Genomic DNA, 24919 nt, shown 5'->3' with positions numbered 1-24919 from the left:
TCTTTAGAAGCAGGAAGCTTCTCCCAGGAACTGATAGGCCATAAAGTTAAACAATCTTGAGAAGCAGGAAGCTTCTCCCAGGAACTGATGGACCATAAAGTTAAACAATCTTGAGAAGCAGGAAGCTCCTCCTTGTGATTTTTCACTGGTATTCTCGACATTTTCCAATGATGCCCTCCCTACCCGCTTGGGTTGAGGTTTCTTCCTTTAAATTCCCCTTGTCTTAGTTACTGATTGTCGAACTCCAATGCCCCTGCGTGGGATACAAGTCTTGACCCCAGTGCACTGGTTCCCGTTAATAAACCTCGTGTGATTACAGCAAGGACAGTCTCACGTGAGTTCTTGGGGGGTCGTATCATCCCGAGACTTGAGCGTGAGTCTCCCTGCTCCAGAGGTCTTTCATTTGGGGGCTCGTCCGGGATGAACGACCACCCTCGTCTCCAGAGACCTACTTGGAAGTGAGATATTGTCTGTGTCTTTGTGTTTGTGCCGGCTAAACTTTGAGTCTGTATTTGCTACTCTGGGTCTGTATTTGCTCACGAATTCTGGAGTTCTGGTTTTGCAGTCGCTCCCGTCTTGGACTGGGAGGGAGGCTTGTGTCTCAGGAGAGACGCGAGTGTGAGCGGTAGACGTGCCAGGGGTTCACCGATTGTGCTGCCCTGGGAGACGTCCCAGAAGGTCTGGTGGAACCCCAGGGATGCCTGGGAGATTCCTGTCTGGGTACCGGTGAGGACACAGTAATTCTGCAGTTCTCCTGGGTTGGAGAAGTCTGTACACCCTCCCAGCCATCTGCATTTTCAGAGTGGTCCTGTCTGTCTTGGTAAAGATAGACATCTGTCAGTTCTTGTCTGTGTCTAAGGTTTCTGTTTTGTGTTACTTGTGACTCTGATGATGGGACAGACTGTGACGACTCCTTTGAGTTTGACTTTAGATCACTGTACTGAGGTTAGGGCCAGGGCACACAGTTTGGCAGTTGAGATTAAGATAGGACGGTGGCAGACATTTTGTTCCTCGGACTGGCCAACACTTGATGTTGGCTGGCCACCAGAAAGCACCTTTGACTTGATTATCATTTCTGAAGTTAAAGCTATTGTCTTTCAGGAGGGACCAGGATCTCATCCTGATCAACAACCATGCATTACTGTCTGGCAAAATTTGGTTCAGAACCTCCCCACCTTGGGTTAAGCCCTGGGTGCACAAATGGAAGCCAGGCTCCTGAGCCCTGGCTCTCCGAGGAGTGGCGGAGCATGGACCAAAACCAGAAGCTCCAAAGCCTGAGAGTTCGGGCCGAAACAACCTTCACTCCTCCTAAAATCTACCCGAGATTGAGGAGCCCCTAGAATGGCTGAGCCCTCCACCACCCCCTTACCCGATGCCTCAGATGCCTGATCCCGGAGCCGGCGGCGGCACAGAAGGGGGGCCTGCAGCAAACACCGGAAGCTGGTGCGCTCAGAGTCCAGCACAGGGTCCCGGAGGACCAGATTTGACAGTGACACTGCCGCTGAGCGTTTATGGGCCTCCGGTGGACCCACCCTACCTTCAACCCCTCGAGTATTGGCCATTTTCCTCTGCAGACCTTTATAATTGGAAAACTAATCACCCTTCCTTTTCAGAAAATCCATCTAGCCTGATAGGATTAGTAGAGTCCTTGATGTTTTCCCACCAACCCACATGGGATGATGTTCGGCAGCTTTTGCAGGTTCTCTTCACTACTGAAGAAAAAGAGAGGGTCCTGTTGGAGGCCCGGAAGAACGTTCCCGGGACGAATGGGGCACCAACTAATCTCCCTAATGAAATAAATGCTGGGTTTCCCCTCAACCGGCCTGATTGGGACTACAACACAGCGGCAGGTAGGAAGCGGCTGACCGTCTACCGCCAGGCTCTCGTGGCAGGTCTCAAAGGGGCTACTAGATGCCCCACCAATTTGGCAAAGGTAAGAGAGGTTCTTCAGGGGCCTGTTGAACCACCATCTGTGTTTCTAGAGCATTTAATGGAGGCTTACAGACGTTATACTCCCTTTGACCCTACCTCTGAGGGTCAACAAGCTGCAGTGGCTATGGCCTTTATAAGGCAGTCAGCGCCAGACATAAAGAAAAAGTTATAGCGGTTAGAAGGGCTGCAGGATTATAGCTTAAGGGATTTAGTTAAAGAGGCAGAGAAAGTGTTTCATAAGCAAGAGACAGAGGAAGAGAAGAGAGAGAGAGGCGTGAGGCAGAGGAAAGAGAGGACCAGAGGGATCATATACAAGAAAGAAATTTGACTAGAATCTTGGCCACAGTAATAAGGGAAAAGGAAAAGACAGGACCTAGACAGATAGGGAACCTGGGTAACAGAAGACCAAGAATGAATAAAGAAGGACAGAGGTACACCATGGATAAAGACCAATGTGCCTATTGCAAAGAGAGTGACACTGGGCAAGGAGTGCCCAAAGAAGAAGGGGAAGGCCTCAAAGCTACTGGGCTCAGATGAAGGATACAAATTAGGGAGACGGGCTCGGACCTCCTAGGGTAACCCGCCCAACTGTGAGGGGACCCTAAGGATTTTTTTCTTTTCAGACAGGAGCTGGAGTATTCTGTATTGAAGCAAATCGTTAGGGAAGTTAAAATATATATATAGTAATTGGGGCACTGGACAGAAACACATCCGGGGACCACCTTTAAGTAATCAGTAGATCTTGGGGAGGGACAGGTAACTCATTCCTTCCTGGTTATTCCTGAGTGTCCCACGCCTTGCTAGGAGAGAGATCACAATGAAATTGAAGGCTCAGGCCAATTTACTCAAATGGGCCAGAGGTGATATGAGACTCCCAACCCATGGTGTTGGCCCTGAAGCTGAAGAAGAATATCGACTACATGAGCTTCCAAGTCAGGAAAAGCACCCTGACATAAAGGGCTGGTTGACGGCATGTCCTAAGGCATGGACAGAGACTGGAGGTATGGGAATGGCAGTGAGAGTTCCCCCAAGAGTGGTGGGGCTAAATACCAATGCCACCCCCATAGGAGTACGTCAATACCCGATGAGCCAGGAGGCCAGAGAAGGAATTAGACCCCATATTCAGAGACTCTTATGACAAGGTATTTTAGTACCTTGTCAATCTCCCTGGAACACTTCGTTGCTGCCAGTTAAAAAGCCTGGCACTCACGACTACAGACCAGTACAAGATCTGAGGGAAGTTAACAGGAGGGTCCAAGACCTATACCCAACTGTTCCCAACCCTTACAACCTCCTCAGCTCACTTCCACCAGACAGGAAATGGTACTCTGTCTTAGACTTAAAAGATGCTTTCTTTTGTCTAAGGTTACATCATTCCAGTCAATCTATTTTTTGCCTTCAATGGAGAGATCCAGACACTGACTGGTAGGTCAACTGACTTGGACCAGGTTGCCCCAAGAGTTCAAAAAATTCTCCCACTTTTTTTGATGAAGCATCCACCGAATTTGGGCCCCCCCTTCAGAGCTGAGAACCCTTAGGTAACTCTGTTTCAATATGTTGATGATTTACTTCTTGCCGTGACCACTGAACTTGAGTGCAGACAAGGGACCGAAAAATTATTGACAGAATTAGGTGAGTTCGGCTACCAAGCCTCAGCTAAAAAGGCTCAACTATGTCAGACTGAGGTTACTTACTTGGGATACACCCTCCGAGACGGAAAGCGGTGGCTAACGGAGGTCAGGAAAAGGATTGTAACCCAGATCCCCACCCCAACTACACCGAGACAAGTAAGAGAATTCTTGGGCACTGCTGGCTTCTGTAGGCTATGGATACCAGGGTTTGCGACCTTGGCTGCCCCATTGTACCCTCTAACTAAAGAAGGGGGGCGTTTGTGTGGACCCCAGACCACCAGCGAGCTTTTGAGGAAATCAAGAGGGCCCTACTGATGGCCCAGCCTTAGCCCTGCCTGACTTAACCAGCCCTTTACTCTATGTGGGATGAGAGAGTTGCCAGAGGGTCCACTCAGACTTTGGGACCTTTGAAAGACCAGTGGCTTACTTATCCAAGAAATTAGACCCTGTTGCTAGGTGTGGGTGGCCCTCTTGCCTGAAAGCTTATTGCCAAACAGAGTCCCTGCTTGTTAAAGATGCCAACAAGGCTCACCCCTTGGGACAGCAACAACTATAGGCACCACACGCACTTGAAAGCATTATCCGGCAGCCCCCTGACAGATGGATGACCAACGCTCGTATGACACACTACCAGAGCCTTCTGTTGACTGAACGAATGACTTTTCATCCCCCTGCTATCCTCAACCCCGCTACTTTCCTGCCTGAGACTGATGACTCTTCACCTATTCATCACTGCGCTGACATCCTGGCAGAAGAGACTGGTATTAGACATGATCTAAAGGATCAACCGTGGCCTGGGGGTCCGAGCTGGAACAAAGATGGCAGTAGTTTCGTGGTCGAAGGTAAGCGGAAGGCAGGGGCAGCAGTGGTGGACGGGAAGCAAGTGATCTGGGCCAGCAGCCTCCCTGAAGGGACATCAGCCCAGAAAGCTGAACTTGTGGCTTTGATACAAGCTCTAAGGATGGCAGAAGGGACTCGAGATACTGTAGCAAAAGGGAATCAGATGGCAGATCTTACTGCCCAACAGGCAGCCCAAGGTGCAATGATTCTGGCAGTCAAAGAGTCTAAAGATTATTGTGATACCAGGGAAACCAGCTTTAGATACACCCCTGAAGATTATCAAATAATGGACAAATTAGGCCTGGCACAAGGATTTACCCCTTATGGGGTGGCTGAAACAGAAGGTGGCAGACTGATTCTCCCTCAGAAGGAGGGGCACAAATATGTTGTTAATCTGCACTATCTAACTCACTTGGGGACAAAAAATTAAAAGATATAGTGAGATCTTCTGATTACTATGTGATAGGGCTCTTGGACCTGGTGGATGAAGTAGTCAGAAGCTGCAAGGCTTGTGCTTTGACAATTGCAGGGCGCTCTAAAAATACTTCTGGAAAGAGGCTCCAGGGTGATCAACTGGGAGCTTATTGGGAAGTTGATTTTACAGAAATTAAGCCAGCCAAATATGGTAACAAGTACTTGCTAGTTTTTGTAGACACCTTTTCAGGCTGGGTGGAAGCTTTTCCCACAAGAACTAAGACAGCCAATGTGGTAGCCAAGAAGATCCTAGAAGAAATCTTTCCAAGGTTTGAAATACCCAAGGTAATCTATCGATAATGACCTGCCTTGTTGCCCAGGTGTTTCAAACAATGGGGAGGTGGTTCTGGTGAAGCCAACGAGTAAGGCGGATCAGGGCAGCCGTCCTGGGGCAGTGGAATTCAGATCAAAATATGAGAGTAACTTCAGCAAAGCACAACATTTCTTTATTCAGTTAAAAGCCTTTTCACTTATATATAAAATCTGAGGCTACCTTATTACCATTCTACAATTTATAAAGTATGTAATAGACTCAAACACCCAGTCCATTATATATCAATGTAGACATGAAGATTTAGTTATTCATTCCAGCTTAAGAAAAGGCTTAAAATCTATATATTATATTCTTGGCTAGCTTGTATACCATGATAACTATAATAAAATGTGTATTACTAGAATATACAGCCTGATAGGCTATGAAATTATAATTAGACTTCAACCCCGTCAGAAAATCTGAGAATGACCAAACATCGATACACATAGGAAGCCTTCAATATGGTTCGTGTAGAATGAGAGGTTAGTAGAGACAAATCTCTACCATCACAGTCCCCTGTTAGCAACATGTGAAAGCACAAGTCTTCAGCCTTTGGGCTCCAAAAAATCAACTTTGACAGACTTTGAAATGCAGATTTTGAAGGGCTGATCACCCTGTCTTCAGGGCATCATCAACAATTGCATAATTTGTCCTTTTCTGGACAGTTTTTGCAGATGAAACAGGCAGTTTTGTCCAGTGGCTGCCTAGCCACAAAGTATTGACTCACCTGGATGTAGAGATGTTCAAAATCTTAGTTAAATCCACCAAAGGGGAACTGTTAGGAGCAGATATGTCTCAACAAAAGATAAATAACTTTAAATCTCAAATTTTGTGGATTTCTGACATTTTGAAAACCATCTATCTATCTAAGAAAATTTGGACTGTTGTCTTCATATCTTAATATTGTCTTGAAAGTACTCTCACAAAGTCAGAGCTGTGAATTTGCTAGTTGGCCCTTAACTCACAGATGTAATCAACTCAGAAGTTTTAATGACATCATTAGAAGGACTGGCTCTAAACCTTGTACTTTTAAACTTCTAACAAATAAATTCTGTATCAAAGCAAAGATGATTTCAGCTTAGTTAATAAATGAGATTACAACTGTATAACTCAATCTAGCTAATTCCTCCCTCTTAAATTCCTCATAAAAACAACTTTAGAATAACCACTTTCAGCCCCTCAAAGTCCGGGAAATTGGGGCAACGACTCCTCTATAACTTCTTCAAGCTATACATGGGTGTCAAGATGTCCTTGGGGGTAGGGGGTAGGAAGAATGAAGCAAATGCTGTAGCCGATGTGTCCTGACTGGACCCAGCTGAAAGTCCTTGAGACCAGGAATCCAAGTAGGCACACTCTGTAAAATACAACTCTCAAGACAAAAGTTTAGAATCGAGATATCTTTTTGTTTGATTCTCCTGAATAAATTTTTCAGGCGGTCTACCTCTATCAAATCTAATGAGTATGAATCTCAGAGGTTTCCAGAGCCTAATCACACTTTTAAAAGCACAAAGACAAAATCTTCTCCCAAAATACTATGTTCCTTAGTCTGAAACGAGAAAGGCTTGCATTCGTACTCTCTCCCAGAGTAATAATATAACCACAAAACTCAAATACACCCATTATGAAGATTTAAACATTTTTTAAAAAAGTTAAATAATGAGCCTGATAGGGCTTTTGTACTCTATGATATCAGAAATGAACCAAAATTTCCTGTGGAGCCCACGCAAAGACTTTGAGCTTCTGTTGTGGTAAATATCAGTAACTACAAACCTCGCTTAGCCGCATCAACGAGCTTTTAGCAGGGCCTTTAATACTTTTTAACAATTTCAATATCAATAAGCAACATATCAAACCAGGACTTTAGCCCAAATATCTCAACCTGGTAATTCACAAAATCAAACCAAATATGTCTGCATTCACTCTTCCCAGTAGTGTTACAACATTTAACACAGGAGTTAGTGACCAATTTTTCTCCCTATCTAAGTTCTGAACCAGATCAAACCAGGACTTTGCCTTTAAAATATCTCAATCTGTTAAAACTCAGAATCTTTAGCCCAGAGCCATGAGCCACAGATTTTTATTTAACCTTAATAATTTATAATATATACCTGCATTCACTCTCCCTGAAGTGTTACAGATATTTTATCACAACTTTCTACTTGACATAGTGACTAATTTTTTCCTAAGTTCTGAACCGGTGGATGAAAAAATCCCCACCTGATTCAGGTAACTTTTTACTTCTTCTTTTTTTCTAAAAACAAACTAATCACCTTTAATAATACCTGTAATTAAGAAGCAGCTTGTCTAACTAGGATTTCAAACTCAAAATTCCCATGGAGCCCACGTTAAAAAGAATATGAGAATCCTGAAAGACTTTCAAAACAACTTTTAAAAGCAGCTTTTAATCTCTAACTCTGAGCTACATTATTTATCACACAGCAGGGGACACAGCCTGCTAGCCCAGGTGGCTTCAGTTTCTTGGTTTGAATTCCCAAGCTAAAATATCACATGACTTAAAGATGGTGCAGGCCTCCTTTACTTAGAAAAATAAAAACTTTCTCTCAACTCTTAGGATTACTAGTGGATTCTTGCACACCCTTTGGTTCACCATCTGTTGTTGTAAAAATATAAAAAATAAAAGAATTGGGTTGTCTTTTATTACTAGGTCCACACCTTGTGCCCAAGATATCTCAGATATTTCATGGAAACATCCAAGCCACACACTTTCCTACCACTCAAACCTCATGTAAAAGAACAACACACAATCTTAGAATCCAATTGATAAGATATAATTGTCACTAAACATACAAAGTCTGCACCATTCCATCCCTTGAGAACATTAATAATGCAACCGGAATACACAGAGTAACCCAACATCACCCGCTATGCCTTCTTGCCCTCCCTCCTCCCTGTCTCGGTTCCTTCCAGGACATTTTTCTTAGTGTTTGATGGCCATTGTGGGTGGTGACATAGTAAGTAACACCCAACTATGGCCTGTACATCAACTTCTGCCTCCAGGCTCCCGCCCTGTTTGAGTTCCTGTCTTGACTATTTTCTGTGATGGACAGCAAGCATTATAGAAGTATAAGCCATTAAATCCTTACCTCCCTAACTTTTTTTGTCTTGATGTTTAATCATAGAAACTAAGATATAATTATATAGAATTCTCAATATATTCACAAGATTTTCACAGTTATTCAAGAAAGCTGCAATAACAAAGAAACAGATACTTACTTTTACAAATCGTACAGGATATCTGTGTTATATTATTAATTCTGTTGAAAGCAATATTAAAAAATCAGAAATTATAATAATAAACCCTTTTAGTCCTTATTGAGTAGAGGACTAAAATAGTAAAGATTTCAACTCTTTATAAGTTATTCTATAGGAGGTACAATTGAATTCATATAAAATTTTTTCAATGTAGACATTGAAAATGTTGCAAAATTTGTATAATAAAGTTTATACAAAATGCACAAAATTTAGAACTAAACAGACCTTCTAAAAAAGACCATATTAGAGAGATGATGTCAGACCATTATTAGTTTTGCATCAAATTTGAGGATATTAATCATAAACTCTGAGTCACCAATAATGAATAAGTGTCATATTAAGGAAGTAAACCAAAGCTCTTCCTTAGTGTCATTTAACCAAGAGGGAGCTTATATTTGAATTCTCTATTTTATTTTTCCTGTGTTTTCTCTTGTCTCTGTCTATTGTACGAGTGTACATTTGTGTCTTCATGAAGACTGACCTGTAAATATGTCCCTGTGCCTGTTCTAGCACAGGGTTTAACCCTAGCAAAGGGTTTTCCTCTACTTTTGTTCAGCAAAGAAAGTATCACACTGAGAAAGAATGGAAAACAAAATTTTAACTGAGTTTTTCAAGGGATTAAGTCATTGGCTCCAACTGATCCCAATTTACAGGGATTGCAAATAAACAAATACTATTAAGGAGTACCCAGATGCCACTTTCAGCAGTAATGGATATTCATTTTATAAGATTGCTTTCAACCTATATTTGCTGATTTCAGCAAACAATCATCATAACACACATACAAAACAGATGTATTATTATTTGGTTAGTGAAACTGAAGCATTTATAATTTAAGGAGATTACAGCTATACATTAGCTTAGGTTGTATATGTTGATTACACAGGACATCCAAGGCAACTAAGGTTGATTGTTACATTTTCTCTTAAAGACATACAAACAAACAGGCTGAGTAAACAATGGGACAACAGTCTTAAGACTTAAGTAATCTGTGTGTATTACTGTCTATGAGGTCCAACACAACACTTAAAATGCAAGAAAGATTTTTTTTATATCATAAAATATTGCAACAGAGTTTAAAAGCAAATTATTATAAAGGCACTAGTGGAAGAACAGACATATAGGTTAATAAGAAAATAAAGAACTGAAAAACAGATAATTATCTACTTAATTTTTGAAAAATATATGAAAGCAATTCAAGGAAAGTAGATTGTTAATGATGGTAGAATAATTAAGGACTTATACTTTTAAAGTTAATTTCAGTCTGTTTCTTATCTCTTATGCAAACTTATCTGAAAACATGCCAGAGAAAAAAATGTAAATAATATATTGATAGCACCTTTAGAAGGTACAATTCTCAAGCTAAATACATATTGGAAGCATGTCTTTGACAGATATATAACTTTTTTCTAAAAAAGGTTGCCAATTAAGCCTGGTAGCCTAAGTCCAATTCTTAGAACCCATGTAAAGATGAAAGAATCATCTTCATAGAGTTGTTATTTTACCTCCATACATGACATGGAACCACCAGTCTTCCCCACACAAAATAAATGAAAAAGTCCTAACATTAAGTTTCAGTAAAATAAAACAAGTTTGCTTTTTAAAATAACATGAAATTTCAATGTTAATCCTATGGTCTAGGATAAAGTATTTCTAAAAAACATGATATAAAATGTCTAATACTAGAATATGTAATGAACTGTCCAAAACCAGAAAATAAGAAGCCAATTGAGTTATAAAATGGGAAAGCTGAATTACAAATATTTTAATGAAAATGCTATAAAAATTCCAAATAAGAACATAAAACTATTGAACACTGGAACATACAAAAATATAAATTCCAATTATAAGCTATCACATCACATATTTAAAACCGAGTGACATTTTTAAAGTACCTGATGCCAAATGCCAAGTATGCAGAAAAAATATGTCTACTGATAGAATATAGATGAGAATATAAAGTTGCATGTTTTATTTTAAAACATAGATTAAAAGTTAGTTATTAAAACTAAACATTTATTAAAACTTACCATATATCACAGGAACTCTGCTTCTGATCAATCATCATGTAGCAATGAAAAATATAAATTCACATAAAAAACTGTACACAAATATAAGTGAATGATAGAATCTCCGTGTTTCATGTATTATAAATGCATATGAATTAGAAATTATCTTAAAATAACAACTATTAGAACTTTGGCTGTATATAAAAACATATTTTGTAGTGTATAGTTAAGAATATAAATATCTTTTTAACGAATCCTAATCAAATATTTCATATTCTTTGAAGGCTTGAATTTGATGGTAAAAACATTTTTGTTTACCCCAGTTGAAGTGACATTAGTAGGTATTTAATTAATAGTTACTGGAAGATACAATATAATTAAGAATTCCTTCACATTAAATATGTAAGTTGACATTGAATGCCTACATTATGACAGATAATTGTAATTATAGAAATATGTAACCAAATCATTAAGTTTCTATTCATATTTCAGAATGCAGTACAGAAGAAAGTTATTCAAACAATAATTTAAACAATGTGAAAATCAAAATAGAGGTACACATTTAATGCAGAGAAAACTGTATTAGAGAGTTGGGAAAAACTATAGAAACAATGCAGAGAAAAACAAAAGATTAATAGAAATGCTTCAGAAAAAGAAAACAGGCAAAATCGTCATTGACATTAAGAATTGTAGAGGCATATGAACAAATTATGAAATCAGTAATAGTTACTATAAAATGGAGAATAAATAGCAAGAGTGAGTCTTCCTGAGTAGAACCCTGCATACACAGAACTGATCAGGAGACATTTTATATTCTCTGATTCTGTACTTTAGGCCACAGAAACTGAGTTTTTACCTTGCAAATCCTAGTAACTATGGAAAGGTGGTAACATGACAAATAACAGAGAGGGGTCTCAAGGCACTTCTCTTGTTTTAGCATTGGCATTTTCATGTTCTAGAAAAGTTTGTCATCTTAGTAAAGGATAAACAAAATTGCTTACTTAATATGACTATGCAAGAATTAGACTTTAAATGGCAATGTTCTGTCGATTAAAAGTCAGCCATGATGTGAGAAGATCAACTCAGAAGAACTGGATGCAATTACATTGTATCACTATCTCCCTAATAACAATATAAGAATGGTACATATTGTTCATTATTTTTTTAATTAATCTGTCTTGTGAGCATGCATATCTATAATGTGTTTGCATTTTGAGGTAAAATTTTTGTCAGCCTCAGCTTGGTGAGGGGCTCTGAGAAAGGGGTGTCTGGGAGCAGTGAAAAAAACTTGAACTCAATCATGGGGTAGAAGCTGATAGCCTTGTATTGTGCTCTAGACAGCTGTCCAGAGATATTCAGAGATCTCTGCTCCTGCAGACCAAAGCCCACTCCTTTATTTGCAAATCAACTCAATCATCAACTTGAGGTTCCCTTTTGATTATCTCATGAATCAGTATTTGATCACTTTAGCTCCTTGATTCTTAGAAAAGATAGCACGTAAACTTTAAAACAAACAAACAAACAAATGAACAAAACTGATGCATTGAAGCCAGAGACTGTCTGCCTTTGTAACACAAACAATAAACTTAGCGGATGCATCTGCCTCTGTGAATCCTCATTCCCCAAATCTATTATCTCCTTCTTAACATATCTTTTACGACAAGCTCGCTTCATAGTAAGCTGTCATTTTCTTTTAGATCCATCGTAAGCTCTTCTATAGATTTCAGTATTGCATCCATATTTTGCATAGTTGAGAACGTATATTTTAACTGTGTTTACAAAAGTTCCAGGCCTTAAATGATGCTCCCTAAATGAGAATTTACTGTTTTGCTAAACACAGATACATCCTTGCTTCCGATGTAAAGCATTCTGATTATCATGGAGTGATACAAAATGGATATTCCCAGATAAGCATAGCAGGAAGCACATCTCCTGAAGGAGGATAATAGAGTGAATTATATACTTTATTATACAAACAAGCCCCATACCCGCAACAACCACCAATACTGTGTAGGCCTACATCCTGCTGACTCTGCTCCAGATGTTGGAAACCCTATCATGCAGTACCTTCCAGCCATGCAGGACTCAGCATCTCTGAGTGAGGCTATACATGCCATGGCACACATGTGGAAGCCAGAGGACAAATTCAGGTGTTAGTGCTTCCTTTCTGCCTTGTTAGAGACAGAGCCTCATTCCTATTTTCCTGATGTATATATCACAGTAATTAAGACTGAATTCTTGAGTGATTGTCTTACCACTACCTCCCATCTTTCCTTAGGATTGCTGGAATTGCAAACAATCATACTAATATATTTGGCTTCATGTGGATCCTGAATATTCAAGCTCAATTCTTTACACATGTACACTTTTGCCCTGAGAGCCATCCCTGTAGTTTTGTATATATGTATATGACATATATGATGTTTACAATTATTTTATATAATTCTATAATGTTTATTTTACATTTATTAATATAGTTTCTTTTATTATAGATTTAATAATTTTGAAAACATTTTAATAAATATTATAAAATATAAATATTATAAAAAATTTTAAATTATAGCACAGGTATAAAAGAGTAAGCTGTTAAATTATAACACATTGTCATTGTAGAAGGACAAAGAATATAGACCCACAAGACATTTAATATTGAAAATTTCCTGAATTTAGGGACCCCAATTCAGCTTAATCAGAATTATGGTTTTGAGATTTAAATTAATTTCAAACGTCTGTTAATAGTGAAGCAGAGTAGGAAATTCTATTGACGATATTTTAGCATAGGCTTACAATATGAAGGAAAAGGTAAAGAGCAGTCCTCAGAAGCAAGTATGATGCAATCCAGTATGTGCCTCTCCAGGGAAAGAAAAAGGTACTTAGTGTGAGTGCAGGCTCCTCAAGGGAGAGTCATTAATTGTCTTAACCTTTGTCAGACACACCCTTTAAACAAGTAGAGAGTTACATGTCAAAAGGTTGCTAAGAAATATTCTCTGCCACCTGTTCCCTTTCTCTTTTGAGAAGAGATGCTTTAGGTGGCTTCAGAGATGCCTTGAGTGGAAGTATAATATAAAATAAAACCAGAATGCACTAATGTTCTACAAGGAGTTCTTTATATATCGCTTATCTCTGTAAATGAAGTTTCTGGTTTGGTTCCTAGAAAGTTGTTAGTTACCTCTGACCAGTGAGAAAGGCCTGGAAACCTTGGTAATTGTGTTAGAATTGCTCTGATATTGCTGAAGTCTTCAAATTCTAAGGGACTACTTTACTGTGTCTCTTGTCTCCAAGCTTGCCCCTGCCTTTTTATTCTGCCATCGTATTTTTCCCCTTTCCCCTTTTACAGAAAATATACTTTTCTCACATAATAAATCACAATTATGGTTTCACCTCCTACTCTATTCATTTCTTCCCTATCTTCCCCTCCCATTTGGGTCCAGTCCTTTTGTGTCTCACATAAATCAGGAACAGATAAACCATTTAAACAACCCCATAACTCCTAAAGAAATATAGGCAGTCATTAAAGGTCTACCAACCAAAAAGAGCCCAGGTCCAGATGGGTTCAGTGCAGAATTCTATCAGACCTTCATAGAAGAACTCATCCCAATACTATCCAAACTATTCCACAAAATTGAAACAGACAGAGTACTACCAAATTCCTTCTATGAAGCCACAATTACTCTTATACCTAAACAACACATAGACCCAACAAAGAAAGAGAATTTCAGAACAATTTCCTATGGAATATCGGGACGCAAGTTACCTAATAAAATTTGGCAAACCTAACCAAGACACATCAAAACAATCATCCATCACATCAAGGGTTTATCCTTATAGATGGTGATGGAATATACTGAAACCATCAACCAAACTGCCATATACACAAACTGAAAGATAAAAACCACGCGTTAACCCCACAGATGAGAAAGCGTTTGACAAAAATTCAACACCCTTCATGGTAAAAAAGTCCTGGAAGAATAGGGAATTCAAGGCCTATACCTAAACATAGTAAAAGCCATATACAGCAAACCAGTAGCTAACATTAAACAAAATGGAGAGAAACTTAAAGCAATCCCACTAAAATCAGGGTAGACAAGGCTGTCATACTTAGGTCTATTTATTCAATATGGTTTAAAGCTCTTCAGAGCAATCAGAAAACAAAAAGATCAAAAGGATACAGATTGGAAAAAAAAGTCAAAATATCACCGATTTATAAATTTGATATGATAGTATATTTAAGTGATCCAAAAGTTCCCACCAGAGAACTACTAAACCTGATAAACACACTTCAGCAAAATGGCTGGCTAATAAATTAATTCCAAATAAACAATAGCCTTCACCTACAAAGAGAAAACAAGTTGAGAAAGAAATTAGGGAAATGACATTATAATAATTCCCCAAAATAATATAAAAATGCCCTCGGTGACTTTTGTAAACAAATAAAAAATGTGTATGATAAGAACTTCAAGACTCATGGATTGGCAGGATTAGTATAGTAAAAATGGCCATTACACCAAAAGCGATCTACAGATTCAATGCAATCCCCATTAAAATACCAACCCAATTTTTCAGATAGTTAGACAGAACAAATTGCAAATTCATCTGGAATAACAAAAAACTCAGGATAGCTAAAACTATCCTCAACAATAAAAGGACTTTTGGGGTAATCACTATCCCTGAACTCAAGCAGTATTACAGAGCAATAGTGATAAAAACTGCATGGTACTGGTTCAGAGACAGGCAGGTAAATAAATGGAATAGAATTGAAGACCAAGAAATGAACCCACACACCTATGGTCATGAATTTTGACAAGGAGCCAAAACCATCCAATGGAAGAAAGAGGCATTTTCAGCAAATGGTGCTGGTTCAACTGGAGGTCAGCATGTAGAAGAATGCAGATCATCCATGCTTATCACTTTGCACAAAGCTTAAGTCCAAGTGGATCAAGGACCTCCACATCAAACCAGATACACACTCAAACTAATAGAAGAATAAATGGGGAAGAATCTCGAACACATGGGCATTGGAGAAAATTTCCTGAACAAAACACCAATGACTTATGCTCTAAGATCAAGAATTGACAAAAGGGGTCTCATAAAACTGCAAAGCTTCTGTAAGGCAAAGGACACTGTGGTTAGGACAAAACAGCAACCAACAGATTGGGAAAAGATCTTTACCAATCCTACAACAGGTAGAGGGCTTATATGCAAAATATACAAAGAACTCAAGAAGTTAGACCGCAGGGAGACAAATAACCCTATTAAAAAATGGGGTTCAGAGCTAAACAAAGAATTCACAGCTGAGGAATGCCAAATGGCTGAGAAACACCTAAAGAAATGTTCAACATCTTTAGTCATAAGGGAAATACAAATCAAAACAACCCTGAGATTTCACCTCACACCAGTGAAAATGGCTAAGATCAAAAACTCATGTGACAGCAAATGCTGGCGAGGATGCGGAGAAAGAGGAACACTCCTCCATTGTTGGTGGGGTTGCAGACTGGTACAACCATTCTGGAAATCAGTCTGGAGGTTCCTCAGAAAATTGGACATTGAACTACCTGAGGACCCAGCTATACCTCTCTTGCGCATATACCCAAATGATGCCCCAACATATAACAAAGACACATGCTCCACCATGTTCATAGCAGCCTCATTTATAATAGCCAGAAGCCTGAAAGAATCCGGATGCCCTTCAACAGAGGAATAGATACAGAAAGAAATGGTACATGTACCAATGGAATGTGCTAGCTATCAAAAACAATGACTTATGAATTCATAGGCAAACGATTGGAAAATAGGCTTGGGTAATTAACCCAAACAACACACATGGTAATACACTTTGATGAAATGTTCAATTACCCTAGTTGCACAGAACAAGCATGAAACTCAAGAAGGACAGACCAAAAAAATGCAAATGCTTTCCTTCTTTAAAAAGGAACAAGAATACCCTTTGGGAAGGAATAGGGAGGCAAAGTTTAAAACAGAGGCAGAAAGAATACCCATTCAGAGCCTGCCCCACATGTGGCCCATACATATACAGCCACCCAATTAGATAAGATGGATGAAGCAAAGAAGTGCAGGCCGACAGGAACCGGATATAGATCTCTCCTGAGAGACACAGCCAGAATACAGGAAATACATAGGAGATTGCCATCATTAAACCACTGACCTGAGAACGGGATACCCGTTGAAGGAATCTTAGAAAGGACTGAAAGAGCTTGAAGGGGCTTGAGACCCCATATGAACAGCAATGCCAACCAACCAGAGCTTCCAGGGACAAGCCACTACCCAAAGACTATACATGGACTGACCCTGGACTCTGACCTCATAGGTAGCAATGAATATCCTAGTAGAGCACCAGTAGAAGGGATGCCTTGGTCCTGCAAAGTGAGCCCCCAGTGAGTGCGATTGTTGGGGAGGCGGTAATTTGGGGGAAGATGGGGAGGAACACACATGAAAGGAAGGGGGAGGAGTTAGGGTGATGTTGGCCTGGAAACCAGGAAAGGGAATAACAATTGAAATGTAAATAAGAAATACCCAAGCTAATAAAGATGAAAAAAAAAACAAAACAAAAAACAAATAGGCTTCTGAGAGATAATAGTAAAATAAAGAAAATAAAGTAAAATAAATTTTTAATAAATTTAAAACATCTAAAATATCAAAATTGGACAAAACAAACAGAAGGGAAAATACCCAAGAGAATACACACGAAAAAACAGAGACTTGTTTGTTAATATCCTCATAAATCAACCCCCCCCAAAAAAAACCCCACTAAACCCGAAGCATATATATATATAAAGAATGTTGTAGACTCGAGAAGGTCCTTTGCATATTGCCTTAGTCTATGGCAGCTCATATGTGTGTTGATCATACTGATTTAGAGGACCTTATTTTCTTGGTGTTCTCCAATGCCTCTGACTCTTATATTATATGTCATCTTGTGCAGAGTTCCCTATTCCCTGCTGAGAGTGAATCCATGGAGAAGTCCCATTTAGATCTGACTATTCCAAGGTCTCTCACACCCTGCATAATGTCTGTCTGTGGATCTCTACGTGGAGGTAGAGGATTAATTTCTGGAGACAGTGATTTCATTTCATTCTGTGGGTTCTTGAGATCAAATTTAGGTCACTGGGATAAGTGTCAAGTGAAATAACTGCAGCTCTAAATTACAGTTTTAAATTAGATTTAAGTTAGATACAATTTAATTTGGGTTTTAAAGCAGTGAGTTTCTATGTGACTTCTTCATACTTATGTAGTTTAGTTTCATCTTCCTTGTGTACACTATATTCTCTTGCATTGTCCACCCTCATGCCTTGCTACACTGACTTATGCTTATCCTGTATTATTATAGTACATATGTTTTGGCATATCTGCCACCTAAAGAACACTTATATGCTTTTATGATATGCTAGTGCATATCATGATTCCTTTATAACTTATAAGTTTTTATAGACACTCTAAGGAAACAAATCTTAAAAACTAGAAACTTTGGGCAGGTATGTTGGTTCAAATTCAAAATCCTATCATTCAACAGGCAGAGGCAGGTGGATCTCTTTGTGTATGAGGCCAGTCTGAACTACATAGTGAGCTCAGGCTCAGCCGTGGCTGCACAGTGACAACATGTCACCATATGTGAATGACAACATGCAATAGCCATATGATTTTGGGACCCTGAAGTATCTTGTTTTAGTTTTCATTTTTCTTTTTCTTTTTGCTTTTGTGCTCTCTCTCTCCTCTCTCTCTCTCTCTCTCTCTCTCTCTCTCTCTCTCTCCTCCCTCCCTCCTTCTCTCTCTCCTCTCTCTCTCCCCTCTCTCTCTCTCTCTCTCTCTCTCTTTCTCTCTCTCTGTTTGTGTTAAGTTTTTAAATTTTTCCAGTATTACTAATTTTCCTGAAAATTCACTATCTATTATAGGTAGATAAAATTATCTTGTGTTTACTATTTTCATTATCCATATATATGCTGATGGGCATAAAGCTTGACTCTATTTCCTAACCATTGTGAGCATCAATGAATGTGACTGTGAAAGTACCACTGCAGTAGCAAAATCAACTGAGTGGCAACCATGGGTTTATGCTTAAAGGTGGTATAGTGAGATCATATGGCAGTACAATTTTTAGTTCCCTGGGATAACCCCAGATGGATTTTTCAAAGTGGCAGCACTAGATTATATTCAAAACAAAAGTCTATAAAAGTTTACCTTTTGCATATTCATGGCAGCGTTGGGTGTCATTTGAGTTCTTGATGGTAACTATTCTTACTGGGATGAGATGGAATAGTAAAGTAGTTTTAATCTTCATTTCCCTCATGACTAGGGATGTTAAATTCATATTTCAGCGTTTAGCAGTTATTTACATTTCTTCTTTTGAAAATGATCTGATTATATCTTCTTCGTATTTTTAATTGGGTGGGGTTTTTCTTGTGTAGTTTCTTGAGATTTTTATTTGCTATAAACACTAATCCTATGTCATATGCAGAGCTAGCAAAGATATTTAGCATTCTCTGTGCTATCTCTTCACTAGATTGAAGGCTTCTTTTCTGCACAGAAACTTTTATTTTTATGAGAGTCCATTTATTAGTCATTGCTCATATGCTATACACTACTAGAACCTTATCCCGAAAATTCTTGCCTGTACCTCTATATTGAACTGCATTCTCCATATGTTTCTCTAGATCTTTGAAGGTATCAATGTCTTCCATTAAGGTTTTTGATCCATTTTGAGTTGAGTTTTGTTCAGGTTGAGTTGTAAAGTTCCATTTTCCTTTATCTACATTTTGTGGCATTATCCCAGTACCATTCAATGCCATCTTTCCTCTACTGTGTGTGTTTTAGCTTTCTCTCCAAATATCAGGTAGTTGTAATTGTATAGACTTTTATCTGGATCCTCTATTACGCTCCATTGATGTACACATCTGTTTACTGCCAGAACTTTTAAAAAATTCTATGACTGTAAAAAGCATTGTATTGATATATTACACACTATTCTTTCCCCTAGTCTTTTGTAAATTTGCAAAAATTGCATGTTATTTTTTCTATGTTGTCATTTTGATTGCTTTAAGTATGTAAATTGATTCTATTAAATATGTAAGTTTGTGTATGGTGGCCATTTTAGAAGAATAATTTCTCTAGTATATGAACATTGGAAGGGTGTCTTTCCTTATTTTTTAATCTTTAATGAACATCCTAAAGTTTTTAATGTACAGGCTTACCATTCCTTGGTTAGGTTTACTTTTAGATAATTAATTTGTGAATATTCATGGTATTCATGAGACTATTTCACAAATTTATTTTTCTATATGTTTGTCATTGATATATAAGAAGGCAATTGAATTTGGTGTTAATTATTTATCTTGCATATTGCTGAAAGTATGAATCAACTCTAAGAGATTTTTAGTCAAGTGTTTAGTGTGTCATATGCATAGAACCACATCATTTGAAAACATGGATATTTTGATTTCTTTTTCTGTTTGTATATTTTAATTTTGTTTTCTATCTTGACATTGTAGTTATAACTTCAGTCCTTATCTTGAATAAAAGTAAAGAGAGTATACTATGCCTTGTCTTATTCCTTTGATTTAGTGCTAAAAACTTTCTTTTTAGGAGTACGTTCACTGCATACCACAAACTTTGATACGTTGTTTTAATTTTTATTCAATTTGGAGAATTTTTTATTCCCTTTAACTTCTTCAAGGGCTTTTCATGATTCAATAATCTTTTTTTCATCTACATGAGTATAGGTTTTTGTGGGTTTCTCTTTTTGCAAATATCTTGCAAATTATTGTCAGATAAACTACAAAGAATTGCTTCAGTTTTCCCATAGCTGCTGAAAATTGTTTTCCTTGCCAATTTATGGTATAAGTCAGAGAAAGTCCAAGAGACTGATGTGAAGAATGTGTATACTCTGATGTTTCAAGAGAATATTTTTTAGATATATTAGGAATCTATAATAATATTGTTTAACTCCCACGTTCTCTGTCTTTCATCTAGATTATCTGTCCATTGATGATAGTAAGTTATTGAGGTTACCTACTATTAATGTGGTTGGGGTGCATATACATTTATAACTATAATATTATTTTGACAGATTGTTCTATTTTTCACTGCGGGGTCACTTTTTATTCTTGTACTTGTCTGGGATTTTTAAAATATTCTTTCAACTTTTTAGTTTACTTTTGAAAATAAAATATGATTACATCATTTCTCCAATTTCATTTCTCCCTTCCCTCTCCTCCCTCAAACTATTCTCCTTGCTCTCTTGATATTAATGGTCTCTTTTTCAATAATTGTTTCTCTCTCTCTCTCTCTCTCTCTCTCTCTCTCTCTGTGTGTGTGTGTGTGTGTGTATGTGTGTGTGTGTGCATACATACATTCTAAATATAACCTGTTCAGTCCATTCAGTGTTATTCGTATGTATGTTTTTAAGGCTAACCATTTGGCATTAGATGACCAATTGGCTTATTATTCTCTAGAGAAGACTATTTCTCAAGATCTCAAAGTTCTTTATTTGCCAGTAGTTGATTTTTTGAAGTTTGAAGCCTGATGCTCTTTCTCCTGTATAAATATCACAGTTATTCACAAGATATAATTGTTTTATCTGAGGCTTCCTGCTGAATAAACTCCCCCTTTCTACTTCTTTCTGAACTGTGTACTGGCTGGTTCAACTCAGCTATTCTGGCTCAAACTCCTCTCCAATCTGATTGATTTATAATCTGGCTTCTTTTGGCTTCTCACTGAATTATTTTGTTTGACCTCAAACTAACTCTGACAATCTCTTCTAATCTTCTGTCTCATTCTCATTCTTTGGCTGCAACCTGCCTTTGAACTGAACTGACAGAACTCAACTGAACTAAGTGAACTGAACTCAAAAAACAAACTCACAGTGAACTCAACTCCACTGCACTCATTGAACTCGACATTGAACTCAACTGAACTATGCATCTCACTTTCTCTGCACTTTCTCTCACTTAAGTCATCCCTCTTTCTATGCTGCTCTCTTGAAAGACAGGCTTTTACTGAGACTCATTCTGTCAAATCTTTTTCGGATTTGTTACTTCATCTGCCCCTCAATTAGATGACACTTTCAAACATAGCTGTTTCTTTTTACAAACTAGCTTTATCTTCATTGTTTGGGATTAAAGGTGTGTACTAAGGGCGTGTCTGTATTCTAGCCATAGAGATCAAAGGTATGTCATTCCAGCTGGATTGTATATACCTAGGAGGACTTTGGATGTGATCCCTTGCCTAAGAAACAGTTTTGCTAGATTAAAATTCCTCTACACCACTGAATACTTTCACATGTCTACTAGTGTCATCCTTGTTAAACTCCTGTTTAAATGGTCATATTGATGCAACTTTATATATGTAGCTTCTGACATTAACCAGAATCCACACTCTCACAGAAAACTCGTTGAGGCTCTGGCTCTTACAATCTTTTTCTCCTCTATTCAATAATATTTCCAGAGCTTTGGGTAAAGGATTTGTTTTAAATATGTGACTAGAACACTGAGAATGGGCTCCACAACTCAAATATAACTTTTTAATTTATATGTAATTTATTTTGTTTGAAATTATGTCTTTATACCATGTGTATGGCTGATGTCTATGGAGGCCAGAGAAGGGTGTCGGATATCTTGGAATCAGAATTGCAGATGTTTGTAATCTTCCATGTAGGAGCTGAAAATGGAACTTGAGTCTCCCTCAGGAGCAGGACGTTAACTCCTGCTGTAAACCACCTCTCAAGTACTTGAACTCATCTTCTTTATCCTTTTTGATTAGTTTTGGTTTGAAATCTAGTTTGTCAGGTATTAGAAGTGTGACTTCTATTTGTTTCCTGGTTCTATATTTTGGAATACATTGCCCATCCTTTCACCCTAATATAATGTCTATCTTTGACAGTAAGTTAGGTTTCTTAGACTTAGAAAAAAAAAGATAAAGTTTTCTAAACCAAGATGATCCTTAGGTACAACACTGTTTTATAACTGTATCCATTAGGACAGGGCTATAGATGCTCTGTGTTTTGATTGATTGTGTTTTTCTATAGTGGTTTCTATCCATTGCACAAAAGAAGTTTCCGATGAGTGGAGATATATGTAAGTATTTACAATGTAGTTACAGATTATTCTGCTTTACTAAAGTAGCAGCTGTAGATCCTTCTCCAGTATCCCTGATTTCACTATCACTGAGTAGTTAGATAGGTATCCAGTACCAAATATTGCTTCCTTTGTGGGGCTTTTAGTGGGGGGGAACAGAAGTAAATAGAAAAGAAAGAATGAAGGAGTTAAAGAGGTATAGCAAGGTACATGATGGGTGAATAGAGAAGTTCTTCAGGTAAAATGGGAGAGATAAATACAGGAGGAAGAGGGTAAAGTACCAGTAATAACCACATAATTTAATATATATATATATATATATGCATACATATGTGTGCATTTGTGTGTGTGTGTGTGTGTGTGTGTTTGTGTAGTTTTAATGAACTTTTCTCATCTGGGATAACAATACTCCCTCTAAGAGCTAAAGACCAATCCCAATATTAAACACGAAAAGTCTTTTTTCGTGTCAGGCATGTCTAACAGACACCCAAATCACATAGCCCTTCATTGACTCTCAGAGGCAGAAGGTAAATTACTATTGCTGAAGATATCATGTACTTCAAAAAGAGTACCCAGAGTCTCCTGTGTGACCTAATACTATCTCACTGTAGGTTAGCTTTTATGGTACCAGAAGGCACCAGGTTGTCTTCCAAAGGAGGGAAGCAATCAACAATACTAACCTAGCTATGATACCTACAAATTACATCTAAAATCTTGATGACACAATAACTCCTATGGGCGTAGTAACAGCACAATTTCTGTGGCAGTAACAAACAACTCTCAAGTTGGACTAGCTTGTTCTTATCATGGGAATTTTTTTCTCTTGCACTTATGACAGATAGTTTTGCTGGCTATTGTATGCAAAGTTGACATATCTGTTCTTTCTGAACCTGAAGTACATTTGTTGTATGTCCTTCTAAATTTTAAAGTTTCCATTAAGAGCTACCATTTATTCTGATAGGCCTACCTTTCATTGTGACTTGGGTGTCCTCTCTTCCTTCTTTCAACATCCTGTGTTCTATATATTTCCTGGCTTTGCAGTTACATAATCAAGAAATTTCCCTTTCTGATGCAACCTAATTTGGGATGTCTATAACTCTTGTATCTTGTAAAGTTTATCTCTCCCTAGACATCTTTGGTTTTATTGACAATATTTTGTTTCATTGATTTGAATTTTTCTTTTTTTTTCTGTGACCTTAATTCTTAAATTTGATGTTTTCCTGATGTCAGAAATTTCTTGAACATTTTTGCTCATGTTTTGTAATTAATCTTTTTTTCCTGAATGATCTTTACGTTTTGTTTGGATTATGATGTTTGCCTTTTACTCCATCCATTTAATTGATGAGATGTTTCACTGAACTTTTAATATATATTGATTGTTTTTTAATTTTGAGATTTATTTCAATTTGTTCTGTGTTTATTAATTACTTGTGTTTATTGAATTTCATTTTCATATCATGAGAGGTCTTCTTATTTTATTAGATTTTTTATTAGTATCCATTCAACAGCTTATTTCCATCCTTTTAAAATTTATTCAGCCATGTCTTCTTAAGGTCTTTGAAATGTTTGTAATATTTACATTTATTATCTGGGTATTATATAAGTTAACCTCACTGGAGATTAATGATATTTGGATTAATGTTTAATGATATATTTTTTATGTTTTTATTGGGTTTTGCATGTTTACCGTGAGACATGGGTATCAGGAAGGAGATAACCAGTTTTGTATTTTAGCATGCTTTCTGGACCATTTATGTTTAATGAACATATAAATTTCCATTTGCTATTGCAATACCTTAGGAACCTTTGAATCAATTAGATGATGTTCTAAGTTCTATCTTGGAGTCACTCTACTTACTTGTAAATGGGATAACCGAGCTGATCTTAGTTCATATAGGGAAAGACATAGCTTCTGTCCTCACAGCAGGCACTTTATAGAAAAATAGGTGTTCTCTCTGGTTCTATGTATGTAGAGGTTAGATGCCCAGAGATGAGGGTTGGTAAAGGGTAGCAATGAAATGTATACTACTTGATGCAAGTTCTCTTATGTTCAGGTCTCAAAGAGAAGAAGATGTGCGGGCTACAGACAGAGTGAACAGGGGTTCAGCACAGGTCTTCAGATGGTAGCATTCAAATCTTATATGGATTAAGAGGCAGGGGATACTTGTGCAAGAAAAAAAATTATGTGAAGTTAGTATTAGGATTCTAGACAGAGAGAGAAGAGAGGACTACCTATAAAGCCAACTTGATATCATTATGGTCCACAATGACATTATTAAGGTTTCAGAGAGAAAGCAAACCAGTGGTTCAAGAAGGGGCTGAGAATATTCCCTTGAATGCTGCTATTAGGTTACCAGAAGAAGG

At 37.8% G+C, this 24919-nt stretch overlaps 1 pseudogene; it reads left to right on the top strand.

Moving 5' to 3' along the window:
- Positions 1-891: 891 nt before the first annotated feature.
- Positions 892-2469, top strand: LOC116887940 (annotated as a pseudogene).
- Positions 2470-24919: the final 22450 nt, after the last annotated feature.

Source organism: Rattus rattus, chromosome X, assembly GCF_011064425.1.
Source record: "Rattus rattus isolate New Zealand chromosome X, Rrattus_CSIRO_v1, whole genome shotgun sequence".
Classification (NCBI taxonomy): Eukaryota; Metazoa; Chordata; class Mammalia; order Rodentia; family Muridae; genus Rattus; species Rattus rattus.
The sequence above is the reverse complement of the archived record's forward strand: the minus strand, read 5'-3'. Positions and strand labels throughout refer to the sequence as shown.